This window comes from Mytilus edulis, chromosome 1, assembly GCF_963676685.1.
Source record: "Mytilus edulis chromosome 1, xbMytEdul2.2, whole genome shotgun sequence".
NCBI lineage: Eukaryota > Metazoa > Mollusca > Bivalvia > Mytilida > Mytilidae > Mytilus > Mytilus edulis.
Genome location: NC_092344.1, coordinates 99511161 through 99526480, shown reverse-complemented (window position 1 = coordinate 99526480; position 15320 = coordinate 99511161). Strand labels below are relative to the sequence as shown.

At 33.9% G+C, this 15320-nt stretch overlaps 1 protein-coding gene across 5 annotated transcripts in view; it reads right to left on the bottom strand.

Annotated features, from left to right (window-relative positions):
- The window catches only part of LOC139497986 (uncharacterized), a 62600-nt gene that overhangs the window by 32402 nt on the left and 14878 nt on the right, over positions 1-15320 (bottom strand). The window contains exon 1 of one of the 5 annotated variants that reach the window (XM_071286264.1): positions 14198-14335. The exons of 2 other annotated variants lie outside the window; for them this stretch is intronic. The gene's annotated coding sequence lies outside the window, so the exon portion shown is untranslated. Of the gene's footprint in view, positions 1-14032; positions 14336-15320 lie in introns of those variants that run through there. 2 more of the 5 variants (XM_071286274.1, XM_071286287.1) reach the window with 2 other exon arrangements.

Below are 15320 nucleotides of genomic sequence, written 5' to 3'. Positions count from 1 at the left end.
CTATTGGGATGTGATGTATTACTTATATTTACATACTGGGATATGTTCCCTGAAGCAGTAGACATTTAGCTGTCAAACGTTAGAGCAGAACGAGAGGGAAATTGGTCTCTTCCTTGAGATCGTCATCTCAAATGTAAAATATATATTTTGTAACCAACCGTACTCCACGAAGGTGGATGCCATTTTACATACTCGATATGCTTCAATTTTCTGTGAACATTTGATCACCTTTTATAGATGGCTACTTTGCTTTTTAGACAGATTCCTGGACATTTTAAAAGTACTATGACATGGCAACAGAAAAGACCGTTATAAAAGCCTCAAGGGGATTAGGTGGCACTGTAGGCATAACAATTTGAAAGTCTGTGCTTGTTAAATGTGCCCTAATTACTAGACATTTCATAGAATCCATTAGTCGTGTAATACTGAAAAGGGATGGAAATGCTGAAAATTATGCAAATTAACAGTAAGAAACAAAACCATAGCAATGAACAGAGATGAAGAACATGTTATTCCATTGCCATTGTCAACCATCTAAATGATCCATGACTGATCCCTTTGGTGTGGAATCCCACCCTCAATGTCTTATCAATATCTCTTCTTAAATGCATGCTTCAAGACATATTCGAGGTTCTTTGCTCACAGTTGTCGAGGAAGGCTTGAAAATGTCTAAACATTTTATCATTAGTGCTCTTTCTTAAGATCACAATGAGTTTTTATAGTCCAATATCAAAGTCAAACACAAACCTGAAAAATAAATCGGGGGAAATACTTTCAGGTCGCATAAATCCATAACTTGTAATTAGACGTGCACTAATTTCGGCAAAATGTAGAGATGATGTTATCATAGAACATGTGTTGTCGCACCCATTCCATTATCCCCTTTTCAAAATGACGGCACCATGAGAAAATCATGCAAGTCGGATTTTGTGAAGCAATTCGAATCTTTTAGTCTCTTGTGCACTTTCCCTACCTTCCTTTATATCATCGCTCACAACTTACATAAGATATGGTATGGCATTGGTTCAATTCATTAATACTAAGAAAGGTAAAACATGCGGCGACCTTGCAGCTTACTATTAAAAAAATATGTCCCAATGAATTTCTATGGCGCACATAGTAGCACATGTTTTTGACCGCTACGACACGAACAACTCTATAAAGTCTGCCGAAAGGGAACGCCGCACAGAGACTACAGCTTCCATCAAAGTGTATCAGATTATAGAGCGGAGAAGTATTCCTGACTGGAAAACCTTGACAAATCCGATAAGATTCCACCTGATGTGAGCTTTACATAGTCAGAACGTTTGAAACTGAGTTATTTATACCAACACTGTTCATGGCTGTCGTAACTTGTTCAGCACTCAAGAGAAGGCCTATACCCCATGCCTTAAACTTTGACACGGAGTTAAGGGAAATGTGAAAGAGTGGAAGAACAATCATACAGACCTCTTATACAATTGTAATTGTTTTGTGTGTTCGCTACTATAAAAATAGGACACATACAAGCGAGTTGTGGTTGCAGATGTGGAACATTAGCAGTGTAAATGATGGGCGAAGATTTTCACCCATTCAATAACTATGTGTCTGTAATTCCCCAACAATTTGTAAACTATTGCCTGCTGCACATGTACTTACCGGATGCGACGCAACTTCGTCTCTGTTAGGAGTAGGTATAGAAACTGTCTACAAGACTTCGAAGGACACGCACGACTATTTCAGTTGTGTTTAGAGTTTCGGTAATTTTGACAATGATGAAGCTCTTGTTTTGGCATGAAAGATAATTTCAAAGGTTTGTGATCAGAACTATCTCTTTAAAACTACTCCATCATAATAATTATTCAAGTTTACCACAAGTAAGATGTAAGTTTTGTCAGGTTACCTTCCTGCGAGACGACACTGAAACAGTATGTTTTACGTACTTCGTTTCAAACTAAAAATTTGAAACGCATTACACATTGCTAAACCCCTATCCGGTCACCTTTAGAATACGGTTGGCGAGAGTAAAATGATTCATTACACCCCGTGTATTTTAAAAGGCATATTTCAGCAGAATTCTTGCAGGATATTGTGTCTTCATTGAAGAAAATCTGCATGTGAAAGAGTCATGTGTTTGTTCACTACAAAACCTTACATGTCCGAGGCTTTGGTCCTGTAAAGGGTCAGAATTATGTAGAAATTTCAAATCATGTTCCTTGACAATTAACCAGAAGATATAATTCTGTTGTGTGGATCTCTTTGATTGGAATGTTGAATTGTAACTATTTTCGAATAATTGAGTGCTTTTTAGTTTTAATGAATTTCATGAATGGTCTTATGCAAAATATGCCTTCATGACAGAAGGATGCAGGTAAAAATAATATTCATCATTTATTGATGAGGTTGGATGTTAGCCGGCAAGGTAACTACAGTAATTTTAACAGAATATGTGTTGATCTTGTGTAATAGAACAAATATTTGAAAAACGCCAATTTTCAGAATAAATCGATTTCTTTTTCATTTTTTTTAACATTTTCGAGATGAATCATTGAAAATTAATATAAGAAAATGTATTTATCTAGAATTTAACCTAAATTGTTGTATATTTCTTCAAATTTTGAAAGTATAGAAGAAGAAAAAATAAAAACAGAATTTGATCTTTGACCTCATTTTATGCAAAACTGTTACATTTCATTTTGACGACATCGATATTTCAATAGTACTCATTTTTCCGAATCCAATGATATATAATATAGCCATATAGTATGTTTGACGATTAAATCTAAAAAATATTGGGTCTGGTCACCGTACTAAATGCACTTGGGGCGAAACAATAGGATATCTATCCTTATCCTCGCTTAACAGAGGAGAAAAATTATGATGACTATCCTAATCCACGCTTAACGGAAGGAGGATAAATATGATGACTATCCTTATCCTCGCTTAACGGAAGAAGGAAAAAACTGACGACTATCCTTATCCTCGCTTAACGGAAGGAGGGAATAAAATTAACGGTACCAATTTTCTTGCACCAGATGAGAATTTCGACAATACATGTCTCTTCAGGGAAAATATGATGTCTATTTTTATCCTCGCTTAATAGAAGGAGGGAAAATATGATGACTATCCTTATCCTTGCTTAACGGAAGGAGGGAAAATATGATGACTATCCTTATCCTCGCTTAACGGAAGGAGGGAAAATATGATGACTATCCTTATCCTCGCTTAACGGAAGGAGGAAAAAAGTGATGACTATCCTTATCCTCGCTTAACGGAAGGAGGGAAAATATGATGTCTATTCTTATCCTCGCTTAATAGAAGGAGGGAAAATATGATAACTATCCTTATCCTCGCTTAACGGAAGGAGAAAAATTATGATGACTATCCTAATCCACGCTTAACGGAAGGAGGGAAAATATGATGACTATCCTTATCCTCGCTAAACAGAAGGAGGAAAAAAGTGATACTATCCTTATCCTCGCTTAACGGAAGGAGGGAAAATATGATGTCTATTCTTATCCTCGCTTAATAGAAGGAGGGAAAATAGGATGACTATCCTTATCCTCGCTTAACGGAAGGAGAGAAAATATGATGACTATCCTTATCCTTGCTTAACGGAAGGAGGAAAAAAGTGATGACTATCCTTATCCTCCTTAACGAAAGGAGGGAAAATATGATGTCTCCTCTTATTCTCGCTTAATAGAAGGAGGGAAAATATGATGACTATTCTTATCCTCGCTTAACGGAAGGAAGGAAAATATGACTATCCTTATCCCCGCTTAACGGAAGGAGGAAAAATACGATGACTACCCTTATCCTCGCTTAACGGAAGGAGGAAAAATATAATGACTATCTTTATCCTCGCTTAACGGAAGGAGGAAAAATATGATGACTATCCTTATCCTCGCTAAACGGAAGGAGGGAAATACGATGACTATCCTTATCCTTGCTTAACGGAAGGAGGAAAAAAATGATGACTATCCTTATCCTCGCTTAACGGAAGGAGGGAAAATATGATGACTATCCTTATCCTCGCTTAACGAAAGGAGGAAAAATATGAAGACTATCCTTATCCTCGCTTAACGGAAGGAGGAAAAACACGATGACTATCCCTATCCTCGCTTAACGGAAGGAGGAAAAACACGATGACTATCCTTATCCTCGCTTAACGGAAAGAGGAAATATTAATAACTATCCTTATCCTCGCTTAACGGAAGGAGTAAAAATATGATGACTATTCATTTTCACAGAATATAAGCTTCCCATAATATTTGTTCCAAAGAACTTTTGGCATATGACAAAAGTTCCATTTTGAACTTTCCTTACATAATATTTTATCCAATGCTATAAAAAAATTTCCTTCACAAAGGATAAAATATTACAATAGGAAAGTTTCCAATGACACTTTTGTTATATGCTAAAAATCTTTGGAATAAATACTATTGACAATGTTTTATATAATAAAATTTCCGTGAATACTTGTTATATTATAAAAAGTTCCAGGAATATTTCTTATATTATAAAAGTTCTAGGAATATTTGTTATATTATAAAAGTTCTAGGAATAGTTATCATGGTTATTACATAATTAAAGTTCAAAAATGGTTCACAAATTGTTTCTTTTTTACAAAATTAACCTGTGAAATATAATACTAGTTACATAGTGTGCCAGTGACCTAATACGGTATTATACAAATATAGCCTTTGTATGAGGTCGATACAAGGATAATTATATTGACCTAAAAGAAGTATATTGACTGAGGACGAAGTCCGAGGTCGATATACTTCTTTGGGTCGATATATCCTGTATTGACCTCACACAAAGGCTATATTTGTATAATATCAATCGGTGTTTTTGTTATATCAATATTAGTACTTATTAGTATTAATATTTGACTGTTGTACCCATATTTTGACAATTTGTTCTATTATGTCTGTTTTGTTCAAGCATCGTTGTAAATATGACAGAATTTGATGAGACTGTCATACACGTGAGAGGTTTAGCGCTATAAAACCAGGTTCAACCCACCATTTTCAAAATTTGAAAATGACAGTACCGATGGGGTTTAATAAACAGTGTCGTAATCAAATAGCTAAGTTTCAAAATTATTGTTCACATATATAACATTTTATAGCAAATTTTTACAATGAACGCCCTGAAATAATATATATCTGATATGATCGCAACGCACGCATGGAAGATTTTCTTTATTGATAACAATGCAACTAACTAGTGCCAAAGATGAATCATACTGTCCTCGTTCAGATTAATTCGACAAAATCTGACCTGTACTTTTGAATCTCCTTTTTTATACAAATTAGACCATTGGTTTTCCTGTTTGGATGGTTTAACACTAGTCTTCTAGTAATTTGTTGGTTCCTACATAGCGTGGTGTTCGCTGTGAGCTAAGGCTCCGTGTTTAAGGCCCTACTTTGATCTATAATGGTTTACTTGAAACAAATCATTACTTTGATGGAAAGTTGTCTCATTCGAACTCATGCACCATCTTCTTATATCTATAAATCTTTAAAATTTCACCTTATAAATAACTGCTTTCCAGTCCTCCAAAAACGTCATTTGGGTGCTGAATCTTTTGTAAAGTGCAATATGAACTAGCACACATCTAAAGCTTTAACGGTAACGACAGTGGTACAAGAACGATTACGTCAATAAAAATACCAAATAAACAGCACTGAACGATCTAAATTTATAAATATAGAAAAAATATATACACATTTTTAACGTCAACAGACATTTACATCTTATTTATTTGTTTTCTTAACATTTTTTTTAGTATTCATTGAAGAAATGAATTTATAACAAGCGATACGGATTGTTATTTTGCACTAAGAAATGTTCCCGTATAAATACGATCGGTTACTAGTCAAAAACGAAAGTCAAATCTCTGTGGCAACAATTCATAGAAATGCCCTCATGGTCATCGGGATGTAAAAGAGCGTCCACGCGGCGGGCTGATTATGTTCATAGAGATATCGATTTACCAACGGGAAAAGTCTTTGATATCCAAAAAGAACTGTTTTCCTTAATAAATAAATTTTCTGTTGGACAAGATTTTTGATTTTCGTTGAATCTGAAGTTGTTCAATTTATAGCCCGAGGCCACTCAGTTGGTATCTTCAATGTTCGGGACATCAACATGTGTACATTTCAATTTGTTTGGAATATGTATTTTACCATTTGAATATTCATTGTTATTTGGAGCTGTTTTGGATTGGATTGTATGAATGAATGTTTTTTCTTTCTTTTAAAAAATGATAATTTTTCTATTTCGATATTACCCATGTGGATAGGCCATAGCAGTGTGACCTCAAGGGCGGATCCAGCCGTTTCAAAAAGGAGGTTCCATACCCAGGATAAAGGGGGTCCAACCATATGTCCCCATTCAAATGCATTGATCGGCCAAAAAAGAAGAGGTTTCCGACCCCCTCCCCTGTATCCGCCACTGGAGCTATATAAGAATCTAATAGGTCGGTAGACTATTTACAACCGCATTTAAATTCCCCGCTATTGCATCATCACTTCAAATAGAATTAATCAGTTAAACCATGTGATTGAAAACAATAGACTGAACAGGTTGTTAACACTTTCTACTATCAAAAGGGTCAAGCAACATTTTCGAAATGATAAGTTCATGTAAGCACTAATTTTGTTACAGATACAAAATTTTAGTGATATTGATCCTCAAACATTCAAGCCGGTCATGAACTAAGTTTGTGAATTATGTTTGTGGTTTCTTGACATGCATTGTGACGTGTCATCGTATTCATTTTATATTAGAAAAGTATCGCATTCATAAATTTTTGATATTTAAAAAATATCGCTATGATATTTTACCAACATTGCATTGATATAATAAAATATAGCAGTATCTTTGACTTATAGGTGATTTTGGCTTGGCAAACAATTGAATTCATCTCAATTGCATTCCACTGAAATCGCTACATGATATTTATTGAATGTGTACATCTACAAATGTAAAAAGCCACCTTTTTCCAAGCCTCTGTTGATCAAGGCACATAACCATCTGACTGGGAAAATGCAAACGTTGTCCCAATATTCAAGAAAGGGGATCGTAGCCAAGCATCCAACTACCGACCTGTCTCATTAACTGCAATTCTATGCAAATTATTGGAGCATATCATCAGTACCAATATCATCAAACACCTTGAATGTCACTCCATCTTGAGCGATGCTCAACACGGCTTTAGAAAAGAACGGTCCTGTGAATCCCAACTGATTCTCACAATTCAAGACCTAGCAAAGAACATCGACAATAAAGAACAAATAGATCTCATCCTCTTAGACTTTTCAAAGGCCTTTGACAAAGTCCCACATGAGCGACTACTGTACAAGATCGACCACTATGGCATAAGAGGGACAACAATAAACTGGCTGAGAAATTTTCTGGATGACAGACAGCCATGTGTACTCCTGGAAGGAGAATCTTCAGAAACCTCGCCAGTGCAGTCTGGAGTTCCACAAGGTAGCATGCTTGGCCCTCTGATGTTTCTCATTTTCATAAATGACCTCCCAGAGTATGTGTCAGCATCAAACGTTAGACTTTTCGCAGACGACTGTGTCCTATACCGCCAAATAAGAAACCAAGAAGATGCGAACACCCTTCAGAACGACCTAAATGGACTACAACAATGGGAGGCAGACTGGCAGATGGAATTCCACCCCCAAAAATGCCAACTCCTAAGAGTAACAACAAAGCGGAACACGATTAAGGCGAACTACAACATACATGGCCATATCCTAGAAGAGGTTGACTCGGCGAAATATCTCGGCCTCTCTATACACAAAACATTGAGTTGGAACAAACATATAGACAACATCGCAAAGAAAGCCAACTCGATCCGAGCTTTTCTTCAAAGAAACATCAAATATTGTTCTAGTGAAACAAAAGCCTTATGCTATCAAACGCTTGTAAGACCACTCATGGAATATTCGAGCACCATCTGGGATCAAGCTACTAAGGACAATATAAACAAATTAGAAGCCATACAACGACGATGCGCACGATTTGTACTTAATGGTTATAGAAGAACAAGCAGCGTAACATCAATGCTACAAACTTTAAATTGGGATACATTACAGGAAAGAAGAGCTAAATGTAAAGCCATCATGTTTTATAGAGTAGTGCACGATCTCATTGCTATACCATCTATAAACTTACAGCCAGTAACAACAACAGTACGAGGGCACAAAGAACGATTCCTTGTTCCTTTTGCCAGGACTCAAGTATATCGATACTCGTTTTTCCCAGACACCATCAGAATCTGGAACGGACTGCCACAACAACTAGTAAGCTGCACAACCTTTGATTCATTCAAAAGGGGTGTGCAAGTGGTCCAGCTTCGATAGATGTCCAACCTTGTTTTTAACCTTATTTTAAAGAATCACCGTTTCACTGTAGATATTTCGCACCTACCCGCACATTTGTTGTTCTCACATCGAACATGTACATAAAACAGTACGATAATACTCCCCTGGGAGGCCTGTACTATAAAGGAAGAAGAAGAAGAAGAAATGATAAATCGTGCATTTATGTTTCATTTATTCAACAATTCAATTTTCTCGTTTAAATACACCTTGCTTGTTATTACATAAAATAATTCATGGAAATTATACAGCAGATGTATTTCGTGTTAAATGTCACCCTGTTTTAAGAAAAGAGTCATTTTTTTATACCGAGAAATCTGCCTTAATTCGTACAAATGCTAACATTCGTCTGAAATTTCCCACAATGCAACTCGTTGATATAAGACAATATTGCTCGTTGATATCAGAAAAGTTTTTATCGCATCGCTTCTTCCATAAACTGATAATAAAACCAACAAAGTAATAAGATATAGGGATACCTGCCTTTGATTGTATTTATTAGGTCTTTCCACCTTTCCGTGGAAAGACTTATTGATTTTGTTTTGATTATTAGGTCTTTCCACCTTGCCGTGGAAAGACCTTTAGATTTTGTTCGTATTATTAGGTCTTTCCACCTCTCCGTGGAAAGACCTATTGATTTTGTTCTGATTATTATTTTTCTTCCGCCTTAATTTTTTTCTTGCGTAGTTTTGTTGTTTCAAAAGATGTCGCTTAGATGTTTGGAATATGATATCGTATAGTTTGTACGCTTTAAAAATTGACAAAGGCGTAACCGAATACTTTACGTTGTAAGAGTTATCTCCCCAAACACAGTTTTTCTTGTGGCCACTACTCCCTCCAAACCATAAAAGATTAAGACAAATTTATTTTATCAAATTGCTCATTACATCTTCAGGATTAGGACTTTAATTTTAACCGAAGATTCGGGAGACTCCATATGAGAGTTATTCCCCCATATGTATTTGATTTAAGTGAAATGCGTTTTTAACTGGTAAACCATAAGTGATAGAGACCTAAGGTCTTTTGATTTGAAATCCTTGGTTTAATAAATGAAAATTGCGTCAAGGTCAAAGGTCAAGGTCATATTTTAGATTTTTATTTGTCTTTGATTTCCCTATAACCTTGGAATTGTTATAGATACAGAAAATTTACATAGTGAAAAATGCTTGGTACTTTAAGGGGCAACTTTCTTACATTATGACTGTATTAGTTTTACCCTTGTGTAAGGGACATAAACCCCATGTATGGTTTATATAAAGCCATTATTAGGCAATACTCTTAAACAAAAGGTCCTTGACCCATAGGGTCTTTTGCAATGACATTGTAGAGCAATGGCCTTAACATTATTCAAACCGGAATTTTACTACTTTCATATCAAAATACATGGTATTTGGTGGAAAGACCTTCAATTATTCTCTGAACAATTAGTTTTTAATTATTAGGTTTTTCCACCTTTCCGTGGAAAGACCTATTGATTTTGTTCTCATTATTAGGTCTTTCCACCTTTCCGTGGAAAGACCTTTAGATTTTGTTCGTATTATTAGGTCTTTCCACCTCTCCGTGGAAAGACCTATTGATTTTGTTCTGATTATTATTTTTCTTCCCCTAAATTTTTTTTCTTGGGTAGTTTTGTTGTTTCAAAAGATGTCGCTTAGATGTTTGGAATATGATATCGTATAGTTTGTACGCTTTAAAAATTGACAAAGGCGTAACCGCATACTTTACGTTGTAAGAGTTATCTCCCCAAACACAGTTTTTCTTGTGGCCACTACTCCTTCGCAACCGTAAAAGATTACGACAAATTTATTTTAAATTTTAACCGAAGCTATCCGGAGACTCCATATGAGAGTTATCCCCCTTTTTGTATATTATATAAGCGATTTGCATTTCTAACTGGTAAACCATAAGTGATAGAGACTTAGGGTCTTTTAATTTGAGATCCTTGGTAAAAAAAAAATGAAAATTAGGTCAAGGTCAAAGGTCAAGGTCAAATTCTAAATTTTGATTTTGACTTATTTTTACTTAATTTCATTAACCTTATAAGTTATCAACAAATAATTTTTACTAAATTGTTAGTTGCGACATGTCGTAACTTACAAATTTAGTTTGAAAGGGTGCAAAGACAATTAATGGGAGTTTTTGCCCCTCTTTTATATAGAATAATGTGTAAAGTGATAATACTCATGAACCATACATATTAAGGAACTAGTGTCCTTTGGTTTGAGATGTTTAGTCTATGACCTTGAAATTGAGGTCAAGGTCATAGGTTAATTGGACGTTCTACATTTTGACCTTTGCTCGAAATTCATATTTATACATCATAAAGTCGTAGGAACTGACATTTTCAACTGAATTTCAATATTTTCATATCAAAATAGATCCTTATTGGTTGAAAGACCTTAAAAGGTTTTTAATTATTTTTTTGTTTCTTCCGTCAAAGTTTTTTCTTGCGTAGTATGATTGTTTCAAAAGTTGTCGCTTAGATTTTTGAGAGATGATATCGTATAGTTTATACGCTTTAAAAACTGACAACCGCTTAACCAAATACTTTACATTGTAAGAGTTATCTTCCCAAACACTGTTTTTCTAGTGGCCACTACTCATTTTGCAACTGTAAAAAATTACGACAAATTTATTTTACCAAATTGCTCGTTACATCTTCAAGCTTAGGTTGGCTATTTGGACCGAAGCTATATGGAGACTCCATATGAGAGTTATTCCCCTTTTTCATTTAATTCCAGTGATATGCACTTCTTACTGTTAAACAAAGAGATATTGGCCTTGGGTCTTTGGATTCGAGGTCCTTGGTCCAAAAAAAATAAAATTAGGTCAAGGTCAAAGGTCAAGGTCAAATTTTGATTTTGGCCTAATTTTTACTTATTTTCAAAAATCGTATATGATATTGACAAATTATTTTTACTTAATTGTTAGTTGCGACATGTCCTTACTTACATATTTTGGTTGAAAGGGTACGTAGACAATTAATGGGAATTTTCACCCATTCTTTATTTAAATTTACGTGTATAGTGATATAACTCATTAACCATACATATTAAAGACCTAGGGTCTTTAGATTTAAGGTCCTTTGTTAGTGACTTTGAAATTTAGGTCAAGGTCATAGGCAAATTGGACGTTTTAGATTTTTTACCTTTGCTTCAAATTCCCATTAATACATCTTAAAGCCATAGAAACTAACGTTTCAAACTGATTTTTCATATTTCAATATCAAAATAGATCTTTACTAGTGGAAAGACCTTCAATTGTTTCTGAACAATTGGTTTTTAATAATAAGGTCTTTCCACCTTTCCGTGGAAAGACCTATTGATTTTGTTCTGATTATTATTATTTTTCTTCCGCCTAAATTTTTTTCTTGCGTAGTTTTGTTATTTTGCAAGATGTCGCTTAGATATTTAGAATATGATATTGTATAGATTATACGCTTTTAAAACTGACAACTGCGTAACCAAAAACTTAACGTTGTAAGAGTTATCTCACAAACACTGTTTTTCTTGTGGCCACTACTCCTTCGAAACGTTTAAATTTACAAAAAATTTCTTTTACCAAATTGCTCGTTACATCTTCAGGATTAGGATTTTTATTTTAACTGAAGCTATCCGGAGACTCCATATGAGAGTTATTTCCCCTTCTGCATTTCATATAAGTAATATGCATTTCTAACTGGTAAACCATAAGTGAAACAGACATAAGGTCTTTTTGTTTAAGGTCCTTGGTCCAAAAAAATGAAAATTAGGTCAAGGTCAAAGGTCAAGGTCATATTCTAAATTTTAGATTTTGACTAATTTTCCCTTGTTTTCAAAAACTTTAAAAGACATCAACAAATCATTTTTTCTAAATTGTTAGTTGGGACATGTTGTAAAACATAAGTTTAGATTGCAAGGGTATGTTGACCATAAATTAGAGTTTTCTCCCCTTTTAGATTTAAAATAATGCGTAAAGTGATATAACTCATTATCCTTACAAATTATGGACCTAGGGTCTTTTGATTTGAGGTCCTTGGATTATGACCTTGAAATTGAGGTCAAGGTAATAGGCAACTTGGACTTTCTAGATTAGACCTTTGCTTTCAATTCATATTTATGCATCATAAAGCCATAGGAATTAACATTCAAACTGAATTTCAAAGTTTTCATAACAAAATATATTGTTATTTGTGGAAAGACCTTGAATTGTTCTCTGAACAATTGGTTTTTAATTTAATTAATTTTTTTTTTAATTTTTTCAAAAGATGTTGCTTAGATATTTGGAATATGATATCGTATAGTTTATACGCTTTAAAAATTTACAACTGTGTAACAAAATACTTTACTTTGTTAGAGTTATCTCCCCAAACACTGTTTATCTTGTGGCCACTACTCCTTCGCAACCGTTATTTAACGATTAAGACAAATTTATTTTACCAAATTGCTTGTTACATCTTCAGGATTAGGATAGTCATTTGGACCGAAGCTTTACAGAGACTCCATATGAGAGTTATTCCCCCTTTTCAATTGAATTAAGTGATATGCATTTCTAAATGGTAAACCATAAGTGATAGAGACCTAGGGTCTTTAGATTTGAGGTCCTTGATCCAAAAAAATAAAAAGTAGGTCAAGGTTTGATTTTGGCTTATTTTCATTTATTTTTAAAAAATGTATATAGACAAATTATTTTTACTAAATTGTTAGTTGCGACATGTCTTAATACTTAAATTTTGATTGCGAGGATACCTTGGCAGTAAATGATTGTTTTCCCCCCTTTTATATTTAGAATAATGAGTAAAGTGATATAACTCATTTTCCATACATATTACAGACCTAGGGTCTTTTGATTTGAGGTCCTTGGTATATGACCTTGAAATTGAGGTCAAGGTAAAAAGCAAATTCGACATTCTAGATTTTGACCTTTTCTCTAAATTCATATTTATACATCATAAAGCCATAGGAATTGACATTTAAACTGAATTTTAATGTTTGCATATCAAAATATATTGCTAGTGGTGGAAAGACCTTCAATTGTTCGCTGAACAATTGGTTGTTTAATTAAATCCTATGATCCTCTAATTATTAAGTCACCCTCAGGCCAATGTAATTATGACATGTGTATATTTAAAGGTGTGTATATTTAAAGGTGTGTAGCGACAACGTGTCACCCTATTCAGTGCTAGATATTCAATTTATAGTAAAGATAACATTAAAATTTAATACAAAAATTATTTTAAGATTTTCAAGCGCGAAACCCCCCGTCTTACCGACTATCTTAACATGTAGTATTTAGACTAGTGGCCTATAAAAGTGATTAACTCTTCAATACCGTTAGTATTAAGAACCTACTTACATTTGTCTACTCTATACAAAAATAAATGCCAACAATAACAACTTGTTAGCTTTATATGTGTTTTATTATTTTTTTTTCAATCGTTCATCATTAAGATGGCATTGTTTGTTGAAACCTTTAAAGGTTTTTCCTCAACATCGTGTTGTTTTTATAAAGGGAAGTAACACCAGTGAAAATAAAATTGATTTCGGCAACCGCTGTGGAGACGTTGAATGTATTATGCCATGCAGTTTATCTATAATTTTATTATGCCAAGTTCGGCACAAAACAGTAATATAAGACCTATAAAATAACAGATTCAAAGCGGTGCTTACTAAACGTTTGATCTTCTCCATAATAGTTGTTATTGATCCAATAGTACCATGGCAGCCACCACCACAATGTACTCTGTCTGAGAGACATCAAAGTATTATAAAATGTGCAATGCCGAGTGTAAAAATTGTTTCACAATAATTGTGTTTAAAATGTGTATTACTCACTTTTAGTTTTTTTTGGGAAAATCCACGTTGTTCATGTTTCAAAAAACAAATAAAATGTCTCAGTATTTGTTGGAAAATCAATCACCCGTAACATGTATTATATACCGTGAACTTTAATTCAGGTACAATCAATAAGTACTGTCGGCAAAGGAATTATAGTTTGATTTCGAACTGAAAATTTATTAATAGATTAGGCTATAAAGTATGCACAAAAAATAACTGTTTTAAGAGTTTAGAAGTTAATATAGAAAAATTAATATACATCAATAATAGTTTAAAGTTGAAGTATTTGTTGAACGTGGAGATTAATAATTCAGACAACGAACAAAATTTAACAAGATCCAATTAGACTGTCTTTTCACGGGTCCAATCCTAGAAAACTCCGTATAAAGATCTTCTAAGTTGAAATAGAATGACATGATCAATGTAAATGAATAGTTAATTGCTTTTTTTACTGACCACTAGATCTATAACAATTTGGTTTTATTAGTATTAGATCATATATATTTTGTTATAGAGGAATGAGAGGGGTCCACAGTGTAGATACTATTCTGTACGCTATCCGGAAGTCGCGATTTTCGAAGCGAGAACTTTTTGGATCACATTTTAAATTTGATGGGTATACTGAATTAAACGGTAAGTTGATCATCTGTACATTGCTTAATGATTAATTCAGCCGACATCGATATTCTCAAATGGTTTAGAATTAAATTCCGCACATTCAATATTCGTGTCTTTGCCTTAATCAAGAGATTTTCAAGTGCATCACTAAGAAAAATTAACCTAAAAACAATCTTTTTACCCTCTTAGTGTACAAATTAACGTAAAAACCAGACTTAATTAACTCAATGAAGTGTATTTCAAGTGGTGGTAAAAGTTTCAACCAGATCTTTGAAGCCAGAAATAAGAAAATTACACTTGTTTGAATTTCTCACTGTACGATCAGTCTCGCTTGTTTATTTTAAAACTGTATGATCAGTCTTTATGTCATTGTATTCTAGTGGTGATTTCAAAGTTATTTACGATACATTAGAAGGTGGCATTTTTCTAAATAACACAAATATATTTCAATACATTCACATCCTGAAAACTTATGAAACATGTTTTAGCTTGATAGGGTGTA